Source organism: Natator depressus, chromosome 13 (genome assembly GCF_965152275.1).
Source record: "Natator depressus isolate rNatDep1 chromosome 13, rNatDep2.hap1, whole genome shotgun sequence".
NCBI lineage: Eukaryota > Metazoa > Chordata > Testudines > Cheloniidae > Natator > Natator depressus.
Window position 1 is genome coordinate 24,853,189 of NC_134246.1, and position 14,813 is coordinate 24,868,001.

The following is a 14,813-nucleotide window of genomic DNA, read 5'->3' on the forward strand; positions in this document are numbered from 1 at the left end:
GCAGAGGGCCAGCATGTACATACAAAATCAATTTTAAAAAAAAAAGTAATATTATCATAAGAAATATCTTACAAAACCCTGACGGGCTGCAGTGGGACTGAAGCGATGCATGGACATTGGCTGGCCCACTGCAGGGGTTGTATTTCGCCCTCAACCAACAGTACTCATTTTGATTAGGAACTCTTCTAGGTAATATTTTTTCCTTTTAAACACCTAATAATAAATTTAGATTTAGATTTTATTTCCCCCCAAAAAATCATTAAAATAGAGTTCAAGTCGAAACAGTCCATTGTGCTTCCTGTTATGACAGCGAAGTTATAAATAAAAGATATGAAAGTCAGGACATGTGGAGTGAAAGTTCTGCAAACAACCATCCCAACGGTCACCTTCCCCTGCCCCCCCGCCACCCCCACCCCCCCGCGCACCACTCACCTAACAGGGACACAGATCTACAGAAAACGTGCAGCTAAATCTTGAGATTACAAAAAGTTCAGGTGACACTCAACACCTTCCTAGATTTGGGGGGGGTGGGGTGTAAAATCCAGCAGGACAGGATAGGCTGGGAGACAAAGTCACTTCACACCTAAGAGAGGGTCATTACAGCCAAATTTGTAAAACTGGGGTTCAGTGTTGCCAACTCTCACAATTTTACCACAAGACTAACAATAATTGCTGTTTTTTTGTAACTCCCCAGCTAATGGAGTCACGTGAATATACAGCAGAACCTCAGAGTTATGAACTGACCAGTTATTAACCACACACCTCATTTGGAACCGAAAGCAGGCAGTCAGGCAGCAGCAAAGACCAAAAAAAAAGCAAACACCGTACAGTGCTGTGTTAAACATAAACTACTAAAAAAATCAAGGGACAGCAGCGTTTTTCTTCTGCATAGTAAAGCTTCAAAGCTGTATTAAGTCAATTTGCAATTAAGTCAGTTTGCAACTAAACAACCATAACATTTTGTTAAGAGATACAAACAACCTCCGCTCCCGAGGTGTTCACAACGCTGAGGTTGTTCTGTATGACAATCTCAGCTTTCATTTCAAAAGAAAAGTTTCCAACTGTGGTGGAGAAAAGCCAGAAAATCATGGACCCTAAAGGCTTAAAATCCCCTATATTTACTTATTTTTAAATGTCTCCTGATTTCTGAATGCTTGCTAAAGTCCTAGCAATGTAGCCTTATCATTAGCCGCATCTCTTCATTTCACTCATTTGACTGCAAATGAGTTCTCCACACCCACATCACCATGTGGGCCATGAGGGTAAAGGTACATCTCAGGCCTGTTTCCAATGCATGGGAAGCAGACAGGTTGCTCAGGCCGAGTGTGTTTTGGTGCTGTATAAATGGTGCATTCCATCACAAATGGCCTGGAAAGGTGGACGGTAGAGCTGTTATGAGACCAGTGAGAAATGGTACTTGGATCCAACTGTATCATATGAGAAGGGAGGATTTGTGGTCGCTACTGGAAATGGACAGGAGGTTATGCCAGGGCTGCAAGTGATCGCCGGGACAACTCTCCACCTTAGCTGTCAATTTGCATTTTCATACCTGCATCAAGTGGAGCTAGAAACTTACTTATAGGACATGAAAGCTAATATTAGCACTGATGTGCAGTGGGTGACCATCCAAATTCATCAGCTGAGGCCCCGCTTCAGCAAGGTATTTAAATACCTGCCTCACACAGTGTTGCCAACTCTTGTGATTTTATTGCAAGTCTCACACTACTTGGGGATTTTCTTAGAGACCCGGCTCCTGGAGCCAGGTGACTCCGTGAGGGTCTCAGTTCTTTTTTTTAAAGGGAGTTTCTGGCCTCATGGTTGTAGAGAAAATGTGACTCCTAAACACTCAGAACCTGAAAGGCAAATATAAAGAACCCAGCTTTCCTTTTTTCTTTTTTTTAATAATCTCATGATGGGGGGGGGGCCTGAATCATGATTTTTGAACACTTGGGGTCGACAAGACCACTTTAAAAATGATTTCAATGGGGTGACTCATGCTTAAAGTTGGACACCTACAAGTCACTTGCTGGTTCAAGGACTAAGCGTGCACTTGGCAGAGTTGGTTTTGTTCAGCGTTTCTTAGCAAATAGCTCTATAATAATCCACACAATCTTCCCCCTCCACCCAAGAATAACTGAAGCACCCACATTGGGGCTGAAATCACAGAATCATAGGACTGGAAGGGACCTCGAGAGGTCATCTAGTTCAGTCCCCTGCAGTCATGGCAGGACTAAGTATTTTCTAGAGCAGTGCTTCTCAAGCTATCTGATGTGGGGGGACCAGCAATTTTTTTCCCCAATATGCGCGCAGACCAGCAGCTGATGGCTTGCAGACCGGCACTGGTCCGCGGACCACCACTTTGAGTAGCACTGATCTAGACCATCCCTAACAGGTGTTTGACAGGCCTCACTGGCTTCAGCAGAGCCAGGATTTCACACTGCATGTGTCTAAACCAAGCCATATTAGATAAAACATGCCTCCAAATCAGCCAGAAGATGTTTCCAAAACCAAAAGAGCTCTCCCATCTCCATCTCGAATTCACGGTCCCCAGCTGACTTACATTTGGGTAACAATTTAAATAAACTTTTCTATAGCCTCAGACCAACGGGCATTTCTCCAAATCACCTTTAAAATAGCCCACTGAAGCCAGTTGTTTTCAATTACACGCACTCAGCCCCCTGCAGTGCTAACCCGGCAGCAGGAAGTACCTGCAAAAGTGGAAATGACTCTAAACCAGTGGTTCTCAAACTATTGTACTGGTGACCCCTTTCACATAGCAAGCCTTTGAGTGCGACCCCCCCCCCCTTATAAATTAAAAACACTTGTTTATATATTTAACACCATTATAAATGCTGGATGCAAAGCGGGGTTTGGGGTGGAGGCTGTCAGCTCGCAACCCACCATGTAATAACTTCATGACTCCCTGAGGGGTCCTGACCCCCAGTTTGAGAATCCCTGCTCTAAACAAATGCGAAAGTGACTTTCTTGAGTTTTACTCTCTAAACTGAAATAAATGCAGGAAGTAAACAAACAATTACAAATAAATTAGGATTTCAAAATTCTTCCCCATTTAATAACATAAGGACTGGAATTATTAGCGCCATTGGTCAAGGTATTGTTTACAAACACATGATTTTCATAGGGACCGTGACTTTTAATCTCAAAAACGAACAAATTTCTCATGGCAGATGTCTGTTTGTTTGTTTCAGGTGGAAAGTGGCATTCTGAGGAAGGTGGCAGGGCAAGTGGGAACAGCAAGAGGCTTACAGAGGAAAGCAAGTGACCCATTCCCCCCAAAACACTTACTTGAGTATAATGCTCACTGCTGTTACTCCAATACTCTGCATGGTATGAAGCCAACAGGACGGTCTGTTCCTGCGCGCAGCTGTGCAATCAGGCCTTTAGGGAATCCATCATGTGTATTAGTCAGGGCTAGTGACTCCAAAGGAACTACTTGTGGGTGGCTGGATTGGAGGGATTGCAGGGGGGAATCCTGCTTTCACTGAAGCCAGTGGCAAAACATAACTTAAATGGGTGCAAGATTGGGCTCTAAACCCTTGATTATTATAGAAAGTCCACTTTGATTCAGAACCATTAACCTTGACGCGTTGTTGTTACTAAGCTCATTGAGCTGAGGGGATGTGGCATAGTATAGGCCAGTGCTTCTCAAACTAGAGCCACCGCTTGTTCAGGGAAAGCCCCTGGCGGGCCGGTTTACCTGCCACATCCGCAGGTTCGGCCAATCGCGGCTCCCACTGGCTGCGGTTCACCGCTCCAGGCCAATGGGGGCTGCGGGAAGGGCGGCCAGCATGTCCCTTGGCCCGCGCTGCTTTCCACAGCCCCCATTGGCCTGGAGCGGCGAACCACAGCCAGTGGGAGCCGCGATCGGCCGAACCTGCGGACGCTGCAGGTAAACAAACCGGCCTGGCCCGCCAGGGGCTTTCCCTGAACAAGCGGCAGTTTGAGAACCACTGGTGTAGGCTATTATTTAGCACTGTATTTCTCTGAGCTTTGCACTAGAAGATGCACAGAAAATGGAAGGTCTTTTGGTTTTGTTTTTAAACTGTCCACTTCATTGCTAAAGCTTCCCACAGAACATGGATTCTTTGTTTCTGATGATCCTATATACAGCACATGCAGTGAGTACATGAAATCCAGCTCTTCAGATCACATAGGTGGCATTTGCTCTCCTCTCGGGTCAGCCATGGATTTGCTGACCCACATAACCCCCAGGCAGAGTAGAGCTCCCCCAATTTGTACTGTTTGTCCTCCAAACGTTGTGGAAAAGCACAGACAATCTGACAGACAAACAGAAAGCCAAACCAGCAAGGACCACCAGAATAACAATTAACACTACACCTCTTAAACCACTGGCCTAATGTAAGCTGCAGATACTCCTATCTTGACCACTCAAGAGACCAAGAAAATATGGTTGGTGAAATGAGGAAACTTGCTAAAGAACCAGCGTTGGGCCTGATGTCACCATGAGAGTGAGTGAAAGATAGGGGGGGAAATGCCCATGAAAGTTTTCACCCCCAAAGGTTTCCACTTTTCATTTAAAAAAAAAAGCTGAAATTAATTTTCCACTGAGCATTAGCTTCTCCAGCGCCTTGGGCCATAGTTAGTTGCAGGGTTCTCCCAGTAAACATCTGTATTGTTGATACACGGACTGGCCCAAATTCTCTCATAATTCACACACCCCCAGCCACAGTGAAGTCCGGGGGAAACTTGCAATGTACAAATATCCTTGAAATGTCTTGTTGCTTAGAGCCTTGGGGAGGACGCATAGAAATAGCCCACCTAGGATAACAGCAGGTACAGAAGTGTTTTGGGGAGGTGCTAGAAGCAGGCACTTTGCTGAGGAGAGATGCTACTTATGACCCAGCCTGAGACCAAAAATTAATTTCCAATCGGCTTTAATAGTCAATCATCAGGAATAAAGCTCTGCAGAAAGTGTGAACTCTTTGTATAGCTACCCCAGTGTCACAGGCATGCCTGCACCCATTGTGCCCCCTGCTGGCCAAGTGGGACACTGCAGGTATACCTTACCCTAATTTCCTCCTCCTAGGTGGGCCCCCTCAACCTCCTCCATACAGGTGGGAGTTGGTGACATGGCTTAGCCCCAGCTAAAACATAATCCCTTCCAGCATAACGAGAGTCCTGTTCAGCCCTCTGGGCTCCCTTTATGCCTCGCTGCCCTGGGACAGAGTGCTGCCCCCCTCCAGGCTACTTCCGTCATCCACTTCCTCTGCGTCTTCCAGGCCCTGCTTCTGGGCATGCCCCAGGCACCCACCTTGCTCCCTGGGGTTCCTCCAGCTAACCTCTCTGCCCTCTGGTGAGGCCCAGGTGTTTATCTGGCTGCCACCTACCCCCAGTTCGTCCTGCCCCCTTAGGCCAGGAGGCAGCTAATTATGGATGATTGAACAGGGCTGGCTAGCCCCAGGTCTCCTCACCCTTGAAGGCACAGGCTGCCTGGTCCCACACGGCTATTGCCAACCCCACGCTTTCAAAAAAAAAAAATCAAGAATCTGGCCCCCAAAAATGATGAGATTGGCTTAAAAATTATGAGGTTTCTTTTCATTTGCCTCCTGCTTCCTGAGGCTTTAGGATGCTCTTTGGTGACATTTTACTCCACAACCATGAGGGCTGGAACCCTCCATTGTTTTAAATGGAAGCTGAGATTCTCACATAATCAGTTGCCTCCAGAAGCTGGGGCTTTATGAAAAGAACCAAACAGCGTGATATTCATGATAAAATTGCCAGGATTGGCAACACATGATTGATGAGATAGAGCAGGTTAGTTGTTGGTCCACTGTAACTTCCACTGTTTTCTGCAGTGCCATGGCCAGATTGCTGAAGAACAGGGTCCGCTCACAAAAATGCACAAGCAGTTGCAGATCCTGAAGCTTCGTATACAAGCTGGCAGCTTAGACCTTGAGACACCCCTTTCCACACGCAGATGCCCAATGGCAGTAATTGCATGGTCACGTGTAATCATGCAAGTGCAGGTGGATCTCTGGCTTCTCTCTGCCTTATCAAATCTGGCCCTGTGTTTCACAAGTGTGGAATTTACTCCCTCTTTGGATCAGACATGGATTTGCTAATCTTGGGGCTCCCACCAAACCCCCTCTGTTTTCCCCAGGCTTTTAGGGAAGGGGAGGGCTGGAGTGCGTTGGGTTTATTTCTGTCATCCTCGTTATATTTACATCTCAAAGTGGGACACGAAGTCCTTTATTGTACTGGATTGTGATTTGTATTGTATATTTTAATTTATCTAATGGGTGCCAGAGGACAGGACCCTGTGGGAGACAGACAGGCAGAAAGATGGCTACCTTCAGCACTAGCTTCAGAAGTGCCGCCTAACAAAACAAATGCATGAACGTAACAAAACAAACAAAACCAGTAAATTCTGGGTCAGAAACATTTCTTACCCTGTGGACTAATTTAGCACGACACCTCTGGATGGGACTTTGGCATCATGGCTTGAACTCAGACTTGTAGCTCTATAGACACAAACTTCTGTACCGTCTGAGCTAAAAGACCCGGCTATGCTAGCTGTAGCAGACTCAATGTGGGTCAGTCAGTAACAGGGACAGAGCGCCATGCTGAGCTAGCACGGGTTACTTCTACATACTCATGAGCTGTGCAAACTGTAGGTTAAGTTTCTAGTGTAACTGATGTAATATTCCAGTGGGTCACGCATCAGCCGACTGATCTGGGATGTCCTATGGGGGTGCACCCCAGCTTCTTATTAACATCAACAACTCTCCTTTTTATTTTTTAATTGATCTCACCTCTGCCAAGGTGCTCACTGTTTGGGGGAATTCTAAAATCCCAGTGCAGGCTGCAGGACACAGATGGGGTTTGGCTCAGGTGTTTTTCTGACAACAAGCTCATCCACTTGCAATAAGTCACTTTAGGGACTGGTCTAAGAGAGCTGGTTGTAGGGAAGCTCACCGCTACTGCAGTTCCAGCATCTCCTAGCAGGGGTTGCTGTATGGAGCAGGGCAGGAGCATTGTGGGTAAGCTCACAGCTACTCCAGCTCCAGCCTCTGCCAGCAGGAGGCGCTGTAGCACACAGCACAGGTGACAGTCATTCTGCAGGGTATTTTGTACATTCCACTGACTTTAAAATGGAATTAAAACATACACCTACTCCCTGGGTAGATGCATCAAAGAGGATGGGAAACACTGTCCACAAATATTCCAAAAAATGTTCACATTTTCCTGGGGTCACCCATAATTTTTCTATTAAACAGCTGAGAAATAAATCCAAATTCTGCCCTAAAATCACAGCCCCTGTTCCTGCAGCCTGGGCTATGCCTTCGTAGTCACTACGTGGAAGCTGAAGGCTGAACGGGTTTCCTGGATTCTGCGTGGCACTTGTTGTGTCACTCGGGCTGGGCAGTGACACAGCGTTCAAGCACCGTACAGTGGGGTTTCACACAAGACTTGAAAACCCCCCGTAAAGAGGAAAATTGCAAAGCTGTACAGCAGCACTGGACGGACTCTTTGGCCACTCCAGCCTCAGCACATCCCCGAGGAATCTCTACAAGAGCACAGGATACAGGGACGCTCCCGTCCTGGCCTCTCCCAGCAGCAATGACGGAAGGGAACAATGCAGGAAGGCAGAGTGTATTGGTTCTCCAGTTCCAGCGTCTTCCCGCAGGAGTCACTATTTCGAATAAGGCAGGAGCACCTACTGACTGTCTGCTCCTGTGGTCCAAAACCCCCACAACAGAAGTCACCACAGGGAATGGGGGAGAAGCAAGGAGCCCACAATTTCACCGACCCCCCCAGCCTCTCCCAGCAGGAGTCACTGTGAGGAACAGTTTGGATACCTGGCAGACTTACATTCTCCATATAACCACAGGAGGAAACGATGCAGGAGCACTCCCATAACAAACAATACACCCTGACATATGCTTTTTTTTTTTTAATGCACTTGTATCATATCCCCCCCATGCTTGGTGTAATGGTTTGTGCGGGAAAAAATGCCTTTATTACACATAAATGTCAATCATAAAATGGTCCAAAGCAAGCTCTTTACTCCACCTTCTGATTTGCTAGGGGCTCCATGTCTGATATTTTATAATAATAGTTGTGTGATCCAGTGTGAAGCACATCTCTGACTCTTGTTCTAAGCTAGGCTCACTCCTTCAGAAGGAAGGGCTCTCCATTTATTCACAGCAAGTGCCTAACCCACCGGTATCCTCAGTACAGAACACAGACATATTTCCCCCCTTGCCTTTCACAGATATATAGCCTGCCAGGCACAGCATTTCCAAGGATGCTAGCACACCAGCCTTTCACCCCGCCCCTCTCCTGCCAGCCGCTGAGAATCAAAATGTGAGCAAGTGCAACAATCTTTTTACACACTGAACCTGTCCCTCCATATTAACGGCACTTAGATAAAATACCAAGTTGGGGGGGGGGACGGGACACACCAAAAATGTTATGAATCCTCTGTAACAACAGGGGAGAAAAATTCCAAGTCTACCTGTCCAGAACTGACCTTTCCCACCTCTTTAAAGAGATGATAGTAACACACTTCCCTCCCAAAAAACAACCTTGGGACCCTTATTGAAGGACCTACACATGCTGCTGCTTATCTAATGCCTGGATGCAGCCACATGCCACCTGATTTGCAGAGTTGTTCCTAGAGAATCTCCACTTCAAGAATCTTCATCAAAAAATAAATAAAGGAGGGGTGTCATTCCTTGCCCCCTCCCCCGTTGCTCAGCCTGCCACTCTCAGCCTTGCTTGCATTTGCCCCCACGTCTCGGCTCTTGGGCTCGCAGCAGGGTTGCCCATCAGTCCTTCATTCCGAAAAGCCTTTAATATTTTTTAAACATCAAAATGGCGGAATTCCCTCTCTCTTTTAAAAAAACATTCTCTTGCACAAACAGAAATTCCTCTAATTTGGGGAGTGGAAATTGCACGAAGGAGAAAGTTTGCAAAAATGACCCATTTTCTCCCCTCGGAGCTCATCGCAAACCTTCCCCTGTCCTCTCTCCCTCTCCCTCCTGCCTCGCTTCCTTCCAAACTCTTCAACTCATTCGCCTATTTTGCGGGGAGGGAAGGGGGTTTAAAAAAAGAAACCCTCCCTCAGTTTAAACATGGAATAGAAAAAGCATCCCGAGGTTGCAAGCACTTGCATTGTCCCTGCCAACCCCCCTTTGCCTCCTGATTTCCTCCGCTCTTCACTTGTTCTATTGCTCTGCCCATTGCAGAAGGAAAAATAAAATAAAAATCTAGAGAATTTGGTTCCCAAAAGATACAGTACAAAAAAAATAAACCAAAAGGCTGGTGAGGGGAGCTAGTTGCAAAGGCAGGCAAGTGCAATTTTCGAAGCAATACGTTGCATGCAAACCGGGCGCACAGGTGGGCAGAGCACGGCGCAGACCCTTTCCGGGGTGCATTTTGATGATTTAAAGAGGTTTATAAATTACTTTCTTATCTGATTCCTTACCTACAATAATCAGCCTGTGGTCACTGAATGCTGAGCCTGCGGGAACCGGGGCTGCTACGCGCCTGCGCACACGGGGGGGCGGGGCCGCCTGCCCTGCAGAAATGCACTGGCTAAGAAATTGACAAGCAAAGCATATTTAATATACAGCGAGCGAGCGGGCGAGCGCGGGGTGGGCTGGGGGGAGGGAGACGTGTGTTATCCACGCTGCAATCCCCGCTTTATATAAATATATAATTAAACCAGCGATTAACCCCTCCGAGGCTGCTGTGCTGCAGGGTTTCCGCTGCCAGGGGGGCTACTGCTCCTCTGCACATCCATATTTTGATGGGTGGTGGTTGTTGTTTGGTTGGGGTTTTTTTTTAAAGATCAGGGTTAAATTTATAACTCATTAATTAATTAGAATTATAAATGTATCAGCTCCATCTCCCCCCCCCCCCGCCCCGCTTCTTCCTTTTTTAAGTGCATGTTTCTTATCAAAGGCACCCTAGCCTCTGTTTGCTCCGTGATCGTCAGCAGTGTATTTTGTGCTGCTGTTGAGGGTGATAGTTTGCAGCAAGGAGACAGGAGAGTCAAAATACGCTGCCTGAAAGGTACAGGTTTTTAAAGCCAGGGAGCCTATGTAGCCTGCATTTAAAATAACCCCACCCAAACTCATTCTGGATCCATCAGAACAACGATACTGGGTCAGACCAATCACTGTCTGATGTCCTGTTTTCTGACAGTGGCCAGTACTAGATAGATGTTTCAGAGGGAATGAACAGAACAGGGCAATTATCCACTGAGCCAGCCCCTGTTGTCCAGTCCCAGCTTCTGGCTGTCAGAGGTTTAGGGACACCCAGAGCATAAAGTTGCATGCATCCCTGACCACCTAGGCTAATAGACGCTGATGGACCTATCCTACCTGAATGTATCTAGTTCTTTTTTGAACCCAGTTATATTTTTGACCTCCAATCTATTTGGTTTCTGATTGACATGGGAGGGCTATCTCAAATGGATTGCTCTTCCATCGCAAAGTGGAGAGTACCATCTAGATCGGGGTGGGCAAACTTTTTGGCCCGAGGGCCACATCTAGGTATGAAAATTGTATGGTGGGCCCTGAATGCTCATGAAATTGGGGGTTGGGATAGAGGAGGGGGTGATGGCTCCAGCGGGGGGTGCGGGCTCTGGGGTGGGGGTGGGGATGAGGGGTTGGGGGTGCAGGAGAGTGCTCCGGGCTGGGACCGAAGGGTTCGGAGGGTGAGAGGGGGATCAGGGCTAGGGAAGGGGGATGGGGCACAGGAGGGAATCAGGGGTGCAGGTTCCAGGTGGCATTTACCTCAAGCAGCTCCCAGAAACAGCAGCATGTCCGCTCTCAGACTCCTATGCAGAGGTGCGGCCAGGTGGCTCTGCGCTCTGCCCCGTCTGCAGGCGCTGCCCCTGCAGCTCCCATTGGCCATGGTTCCCAGCCAATGGGAGCTGCAGGGGTGGCACTTGGGGTGGGGGCAGCATGCGAAGTCCCCTGACTGCCCCTACGCATAGGAGCCAGAGGGGGACATGCCGCTGCTTTCGGGAGCTTCACAGAGCCACGGCATGCATGGAGCAGGGCAAGCCCCACATCCCGCTCCCTGGCAGGAGCTTGAGGGCCGGATTAAAATGTCTGAAGGGCCGGAGGCAGCCCCCGGGCTGTAGTTTGCCTACCCCGATCTAGCTGTATCCAGCAAGCCACCACTTGGTGAACTCCATTATATTAACTTATCTGTTGGCAGTGGACAGCAGGATTTCTAACTCTTCTAGAACCCTTTGGAAGCTGCAAGGAGCTTGTGAGAGACGCCTGGGTGGTGCGCGCCAGCCGCAGAGGTTAGCCACTAAAAAAGGGGATTGGGTTTATAACTATTTATCTGCATTTTAAGTGTGACTGACAGTCATACATTGACTGTATGTGTTTTGTACATCTGGTATCTGGGGTCATGGTCTGCTCTTAGATACACCAGCCAAAGGTCACTGAAGCTAGTGGGGTTAGACTGACATATCTGAGAGCAAAGTTTGGCCCCTTGGATTGGATGGCAAGTGGCGATAACTTTCCAGAATCCCTCCCCACCTTTTGAAAAGAATAAATGTCCAGAGTGGGAAAGCAAACGCTGTCCTGGCTGGCTTCTTGCTGGAGTCCGTGCTAGCAGGCAGCAACCCTGGCCCCAGAAGGAACATAGTATTTTTAAAAAGCTTGCCTAACTGGTTGATAGGCGCATAGGACACGGGGGGATTTCCCCCTCTGAGCGAAGTGTGAAATGCAGCCGATGTCACATTTGCATCCAGGGCGGTGAGGTCACCACTGAAGTTCTGTTGTTTTCAAAACAATGCCCATGCTGACTCCCCGGACTGCGCGCGACTGATCAACAGCCGCCTTGGGTGGAAGGGGAAGAAAGAGGTCTCCAATTGTCACCGCGAGGAAAGAGCTCCGACCTTTCAACTGCAAGGATTGCCGCGGACAAGCATCGCACGCACTCTGCCCTGACTGTGCCCTCAGTATAGCGGCGACCATGCTTAGTCGTACATGCTGCAGAATCATCATGGATGGGGTCCTGGAGTTTTTGCTAGGGACGGGCTTGGTACAGGGGCGGTGGAGAAGTCAGAAACAGAGCCAGCCTCTGGCTTTACAGACTTGGCGTCCATCGCACCAAACGGCCCTTCCCTGTGTTCTTCTGCAGTCTCGCCTGCTTCCCCTCACCTTCGGAAGCAGCGGTAGAGTGAAATGTACGAGCCCCTACGGCTTATGTAGGGCAGGAGCATCAGGGGCGAGGCTGAAAGGCAGCGACGAAGGCAATGCAAATCCGCAACTGCCCCTGCCCGAATCCGGTCTGCACTGGAAAGCAGAGTGTAATCGGAATAACGAGGCTGACTAGGTTTACACTGCAAACGAGGAAGCGATTCTACCGTTAACCTCGCGGCTGGCTTTTCACTAAATAGACTCCGGCGGGGAGGTGAATCTCCATGGCCGCGTCAGCAAATTCTCTAGATTTTTCAGATAATTTGGCAGATTTAAATTTATGCAGGCAGAATTTAACTCTTCCGGTTGCCATAACAACGCAATACGTTTATTCTTCGACGCGGCCGTGTCAATTTTTAATCACATCACATTATTTTGGAATGTGATTGCCTCGGTTTAGAACTTTGGTTGCTATAACAACTGTGCAGATAAAAATACATATGGTAGCCAGTTTACATTTGCTTTTGGCTCGGGGATTTCCCCCCCCCCCCTTTGAACCGAGGGCAGGGGAATATTCGGAAAATTAGAGTGAAATGGCGAGATCACCCCCCCCCACACACAGAAACATCTCTCTGACTCTCTCACACACACGCTAGCGATCACAGACTTTTAAGATCCGTTTGAACATCCCAACATTAATGCTTAAGTGGTTGTACTGTATTAATAAGATCCTTTCAAGAAGAATTAAAAAGACACGACTCCCAAATAAGCACGGTTATTGTAAAAAAACCCAAACTGTTTTATTCATTTAGTGACGTGATTTGTTTTAAACTGAAGTGGGGGGACTGGAAGCCCCTGGGAAAGTGTTTTAAAATAAAATCAACCTGTCAAAAATTATTGACCCTGCTTGTGTAAGAGAAAATATTAACCTGGTTTCTCAATTTGAATGGGTCTTGTTTGGGGTAGCTTGGGAATTTAGACAAAGGCAGCAACTAAGGGTTTTGTTTTTTTAGATCTTGTGTTTGGAGTAAATAGGCGTCTTTAAATAATAGGATTATGTTGCACAGTAGTGGTCAAGTTTCAGAGGAGCAGCCCTGTTAGTCTGTATTCACAAAAAGAAAAAGGAGGACTTGTGGCACCTTAGAGACTAACCAATTTAACAAAAACAGCAAACCAAATGTTAGGGTGCATAAGGAGTGAGATGGAAAATATATTACTGAAAATATTATAATGGTATATATAAATCAATGGTGCATCCTTACCTAGAATAATGTGTTCAGTCTTGGGCACCCAATCTAATATTAGATAGATAGATGGATACTCACATTTTTACACCCCTCTCACACCTTTTGTTTTTAAATTAGTAACAAAGAATCAAATTTTTCAAAATATTTAAATTAATGAAAATTTCAACTAATTCTATAGTTGGTAAAAAAAAAAAGGGAGGTGGGGGCTTTTCATCACAAATTTTCTGAGTGTGTCAGCTATTGCAATCACAATTTTGAAATGTTAAATTTTTACTCAGATTTTATTTACACCTATCTGTGAGAGAAGAGAAGAATGAGCAGAGACACAGTAACAGTCTTCAAATACATAAAAGGTTGCTAAAAAAGAGGACAGCGCTCCATCCACCCATGGTAGTGCAAAAAGCAATTTGCTTAATTTGCAGCAAGGGAGATTTAGGTCAGATATTAGGGAAAACATTCTAACTATAAGCACTGAAACAGGCTTCCAAGGGAGGTTGTGGAATCCCCATCATTGTAGGTTTTTAAGAACACATTAGATAAACATCTGCCAGGGATGGTTGTGCACACTTAATCCGACCTCAGCATGGGCAGGGGTGACCTAGAGGACCTCTTAAGGTCTCTTCCAGTCCTAACTTGCTATGAGATATTAGGAGTCCAGAAATGGAAGATAAAAATTATTAGAGACATGAAAAGACTTTCATATGAAGAAAGACTGAAAAAATAGGGACAGTTTAACATAGTCAGGAAACAATTAAGAAGGGAGATTATGGAGATATATAGACCAATGAAATGGTAGAGAGAAGGGGAATAAGACACTCCTGTTGACCCTTTCCTATAATTCAGGAAGAAGACAAAGCACACTGAAAATGAAATTTAAAATTGAGGGAAAGAAATACTACATAACACGTAATTAACCTGTGGAACTCACTGCCAAAAGGCATCAAAGCCAAGGCCTCTGTGGGAATCACAAAAGGATTAGCTCAAAGCTAGCACATGTACATCTATGTGAACTGGAAATTACATCTTTATTGCAGAACATAACACCAAAGCTCAGACCCAGTGACCTAGATATATTCATCCACCAAGGGACATCCTAGTGACTGGATCCCTCTGCTAAAAAACTGTCTCTACCTTCAAGCTTACCTAAAAGCCATTGGGGAACAGCACTGAGTGGTAAGGACTGTGACCCATTTTTGTACCAAAATGGAATGCAATTAACCAGTCGCCCGGTGTTCTTTGACAATGTGTTACAAAAATATCAGAACCCAGGCTTTCGTGCTTTGCTTTTTTATTCCTTTTGCCCTGTGTACAGTAGCATGCAGAGATTCCCTCTTTCATGTACTTGCACAGACTCCAGAGCCAGTCTGCTCTACCTTCCTTGCTGTTGCTGAAAGACGTGGCTGAAACCGAT

The 14,813-nt window shown here is 46.7% G+C and overlaps 1 protein-coding gene across 2 annotated transcripts in view; it reads right to left on the reverse strand.

The window, feature by feature from the left end:
• The window catches only part of L3MBTL1 (L3MBTL histone methyl-lysine binding protein 1), a 58,076-nt gene extending 48,502 nt beyond the window's left edge, over positions 1-9,574 (reverse strand). For both annotated transcript variants that reach the window (XM_074970242.1, XM_074970241.1), the window contains exon 1: positions 9,473-9,574. The gene's annotated coding sequence lies outside the window, so the exon portion shown is untranslated. The remainder of the gene's footprint in view (positions 1-9,472) is intronic.
• Between the last annotated feature and the right edge of the window lie 5,239 nt (positions 9,575-14,813).